This window comes from Cibotium barometz, chromosome 64, assembly GCF_041138505.1.
Source record: "Cibotium barometz isolate CiBa-2024 chromosome 64, ASM4113850v1, whole genome shotgun sequence".
NCBI lineage: Eukaryota > Viridiplantae > Streptophyta > Polypodiopsida > Cyatheales > Cibotiaceae > Cibotium > Cibotium barometz.
The window spans coordinates 30,870,151-30,875,568 of record NC_141109.1 but is presented as its reverse complement, the minus strand read 5'-3'; positions in this window follow the sequence as shown (position 1 = coordinate 30,875,568).

Below are 5,418 nucleotides of genomic sequence, written 5' to 3'. Positions count from 1 at the left end.
GGGTTATAGACCCTACAAAGCTTTTGCCAATGAGAATGGCGCCCAATAAACGTCAAGTATTCATGGGTGAGTCAGCAAAAGAAGGGCTGAAAGAGCTCACGCAACTCGTTATACCGGAGAGAGATGAGCCATTAGTGAGAATGCTAGGAAGCAAGTTCACACTCGAATGTCATATGAAACCTATGTGCTACAACACTATGGTTATTATGAAGCTACAGAAGTTTCAATCTACATTAACTATAATGGGGTGCTCTTGGAGTGATGGGCCACTTTCGACGATGCCAAGACATGAAAAAGAAATCTTGGATAACCTAAAAGTTGACATCGCATATGAAGCCTACGAGACGACAAGAAATGTAGAACTAGAGGGGAATATGTACATCCCAACACAAGACTCCTCCAGTATCCGCAGATCATTTTGCATGCCAACAAAAGCACAAGGGCCTCATAGAGTCCACAAGAGTTCAAGAGCTCGCACACAGCCAGATTGTGACTCAACTCTCCAAATGTATTTGATAGATTCTTCATGAGGAGAGTTTGAGTTAATTAAGGTAATATAGGCCAAGTACAAGGATTCCTAGGGAAACCTCTCTGGCATTACCAACGTACAAAGGGATGTGGAGCGAAATCATAAGTTTTCAGATGCACCTCTAGTAGTCAGCAAGTTTTATCATCTTGCATAACGTATGCAGATGAGGATGGTAACACATACATCCCAAGTGTGACTGAGGAAGTGAGAAGGACGAAAAGCTCTAGGCAGGGGGAAGTTTTCCCATTTAATACAGACCTAGAACATAGGACTTTGAGGCCAAGCAAAGTGAGGATGTCTCCTAAGGAAATCACCTCAAGACCAAGTAGCGTAGAAGAAGCGGATGAGAGGCCTTGCTAGGGTATTTGTTCAGCACATAAGTGGGGCACATAATTGCCTCTAACCAAAAAATATGATGCAAATCCTAGCCTTTAACCATGCAACAAGCCATCCTCATGAGAGATATGTTCTTTAGCAACATTATTTTGCTGAGGTGTATAAGGTACTATGCATTGATGTTTTATGCCTCTTGCTAGGGTATTTGTTCAGCACATAAGCGGGGCACATAATTGCCTCTAACCAAAAAATATGATGCAAATCCTAGCCTTTAACCATGCAACAAGCCATCCTCATGAGAGATATGTTCTTTAGCAACATTATTTTGCTGAGGTGTATAAGGTACTATGCATTGATGTTTTATGCCTCTTTTAGCCATATATAAATGGAGCTCCTTTAACATATACTCCCCTCCTCGATCTGTGAAGGGTGCAAACTTTACATGTAGACACATTTTTAACCATAGAAACAAAGTGTCTAAAGCATGTAAAAATCTCTAACTTTACCTTCAATAAATACACCCAGGTGGGCCTCTAGAGGAGTCATCAATAAAAGTCACAAAGTAGAGATATCCCTCCATCGATGGTGTCCTCATGGGACCACATACATCACTATATATAAGCTGTAATTTATGGATATCCCTTTTACTAATCCATCTTTCAGGAATGATGCCCATTCTATCTTGCCCAAACTGCACCCCTCACGTACATGTTTTACATGCACCTCAAGCTTTGGCAATTGTAACAGCATCTCTTGCCTTTTAAGGCATAACAAGCTGCTAATATTCAAGTGACCAAAGTAGGCATGCCATAGCTCCATGTCACTCGTAGAAAATGTGGCAATAAAATTGAACAAATTATGAGCCAATTTCTCATATTCGTCCAGCTCTTGTAAAGCCCATGGCTTAGAGTATTGGATATCATTGTGATGTCTCCATCACTCCGATCATGAATTGTACACCAATCATTAACAAATATGACCACTAGGTATACCTTAGCAATGGGACAACAAGTTCTTTTAATGTGTGGAAAAAACAAGACTTCTAAGAGAGTGATTATCTTGCCATTTGTAGGAGTGAGAACAACCTTACCAACTCCTTTTACTGGAAACAAGAAGTTGTTTGCACATGTGATTATGCGTCCTCGAGGAGTAGTCTTAAGTGGAAAAATAAATCACATTGAGAAGTAATGTGTTTGCTAGCACCACTATTAAGGTAGTAGACATGGTGATTTGTCATTGATATGCATACATCATGGATAGAAGGATCATAAATGTAATGCATAATGAATTTCCAATTATCCTATGCATAGTTCACTATTGACTCCTTCTTTTCAGCACTTGGTGCTAATGCATCAGCCCCACAGCCATGCCTCACTCTTTCTTCTTCTCTTTCTCCAACCTTTTTCTACATTCATTTGATATAATGACCTGGCTTCCGACAGTAGCTGTAGTTGCCTTTCTTCTTAGTCTTATCACCCGCCTTTGGGTATCCTTTCTAGAAGACTGGGATGATTCGGCCTTTAGCTTATAGCACCCTGAGAAAAGGCTTTTCCTTTACCTTTTAATTGGTAACAAATGTCTGATCTCCCACACACATACTAGTTTGATTTTGTCAAGATTTCTCTTCTTGTAAGAGCACTGCAACCAACTCATCAAAAGTAAGGGAATTGGGGTTACCCTTCATCAATGAGCCGAAGTGTAGATGCAAAACCTTGGTATGAATCTAGTAGAGATGTGATAATAGTAGACACCAAAGAATTGTCTAGATAGGCCTCATCAATACATGCCAGCTACTCCTTGAGATATTTAATCCTTGTTGCAAAAGGAACTCATCCATTAAATCTCCCTCATGCATATGCTCGAACTCTAGTTTCTTGCATGCAAGAAGGCCACTCCTGCGTCATTACGCACCTGGTAAAGCTCAACAAATGCATCCCAAGCATACTTCACAGTTTTACATGAGTTTCACAACTTGCACGCAAGAAGGCCACTTGTGCCTCATTATGCACTTGGTAAAGTTCAACAAGTGCATCCTAAGCATACTTCACAGTTTTACATGAGTGAATATGAGGAATCATACTCATTTTCACTAAAAGTGCCACTAATGCACGTGTTTGTGCATCACTGCCATCCCACCTACCTTGTTCCAATGTGGAAGGTGCAGAGACAGATGCCAGAGTTATATCAGAACTCGTATCACCATCTAAAGTACCATCTAAAGTACCTGTATTATGCTATTGTGTATAGGTGAGACATGGCATGCCTCAATGCTAGTAATAACATTCTGAAGCCCTTTAGCGACCAGTACATGGTGCATCATATAGGACCACAATGGGTAGTAAGAGAAGCTGAAGGAGAAGTGACAAGGGGGTGAGAGCCAAGAGAATCTGCTTTGATAGCAATTTTTAGAGTGGAGATTGAAGTAGCAACACATAGATGTAGCAAACAAGAAGAGATAGATGGAAGCATAACACTTAAAGTAGATTAATGAGAATGAGTGAAGTACAAGGAATGAGAATAAGTAAAGTAGCTTAATGAGAATGAGTGAAGTACAAGTAATGTGACATAATAAGGTCACTTACATATGCTCGAGGAAAAAACCTCCTAAAGAGGGAAAAAGTACCTTGGTCCATTATAAGCTTACATCCACACATCATTACCATATAAATGGCTACATGATTGATCCTTGAATGAAGATTGGTGTTTTCAGCTTAACCATAGAGAATAATGCTTTGCTCTAGTTTCAATTGTTAGTAGAAGATTCCCATAGAGAAACCATGGAAGATTTGGAGCTATAGTTTATGATAGGATTCTCTAAGCCGAGTATAGTTCTTAGTAACTCAATTCTCCCAATTCAAGCAGCTTGAACATAAAACAATGAGAGACTACATGAAACTATGAGAGACTACATTAATCATCTTAAGAACTTGAATAGCAAGTTCCCCACTGAGAAAAAATCAAGCAAAACCAAGATGATTCTGTTGTTCTTAGAAGGATTAACGAGAGTAAGAAACTACATGATGTGTTGTATGTTAAAAGGCATTGAACACTAGTGGCGTGTTGCTTGGATGCCATAGACTTTGATGACAACTTTACTGGCATCCCATCCACCACAGAGAGTCTAAGGTCAAAATCATTGAACAAAATGGAAACCTGGCATTAAGAGCCATGATTCAAAGAAGCTCGATGCACCCAAGAGTGTCGAGGACAAAGAAAATGATGTGATCAAAGGACTCAAAGGAGTACTTAAAACAAGACTGAGAGAGTTCAACCATTCTGATTTGGCTCCTAGATGAGAAATGAGACGTGTTGTGCTAGATGAGAAACAACCACACAACTCACAAATGCCCACAATCGCAAAGAGCTAGAGTGAATCAGTGGTGTGGGTATTGAACGAGATACGAAAATCATGAAGCAACCGTTTGTTACCACATTTAACGAATGTGGTAACAAGCATTATTGGTACACCCACAACTACCAGCTTTCCAGCACCACCTCCTAGTTGTTATATGCACATTATGTGTGCATATACTAGGAGGCTAACCCACATTAGGCTTGTGAGCATGGGAGCATGGGAACAAGCTCTAGTGGAGCATGGGTTAAGACTAACCTTAAAGGTTAAGGTTAGGGTAAGGCATCCAAGGGTCATACATGGGAAATGGAGAGTCAAGAGTCACTTGAGGGCCCTCCTATATAATAGGGGCATGGGGCACACTCAAGGGAGGCTTGGGGGCTTGGAGGCTTGTGAGGGGCCAAGGCTATGTTATGCTCTCTTGTATAGAGGATCATATCTACTCACCTACCATTTCACACTATAGCTACATGCTATTGGATTGGAGTTATATCTCTTGATGGTATGGGACATCAAGGTAAAGGTATGATGTATTTCATTATATCTCATGTGTGCATCCCTTGGGCTCGGGGGTGGTTGTTGGATGGATGAGTTTGTGCCTGATTTATGCATGTTTATGCATAACAATTATCTAGAGAGATCTTAGGGTTTTAACAGTGGTATCAGAGCAATCTCTAGTTAATTGTTGTTATTTTTCTTTTTTATTGTAAAATTTGGTATTTTTTGAAGTAAATTTTAATATTTACTAATAAAAATATTATTTTGTTGATTTGGATTGATGATTTACATGTGGATTGTCGATATGGTGATTGCAATGCATGTTACTACTATTCAATGAATCGACGTTACGGGGGAATTCCGTGAGTTTAATGTTGTTTTTTCTATTTTTTGGTTTAAAATAAGCATTAATGGAAATTTTTACAAAAATACCACATATTTTATTGTGGATGTTTTTGGTAGAATGGGATTCTTAAATTTCTAGAATTTTTTAGGAATTTTTTTCTATTTTTTAAGAAAATTTTTGAGCATTTTTATGGTTAAAAATGTATTTTTTATACATTTTTGCGGGTTTTTTCGCGGGTATGTGATCAAATTTCTACCAAATTTCTGCTGAAATGCAATAGGGGGCAGCATGTTGATGCATGAAATGCTCTCCCGTGTGCGTGGTACCCACTCCGTCTCTCAAATCTGATTTTTCTTG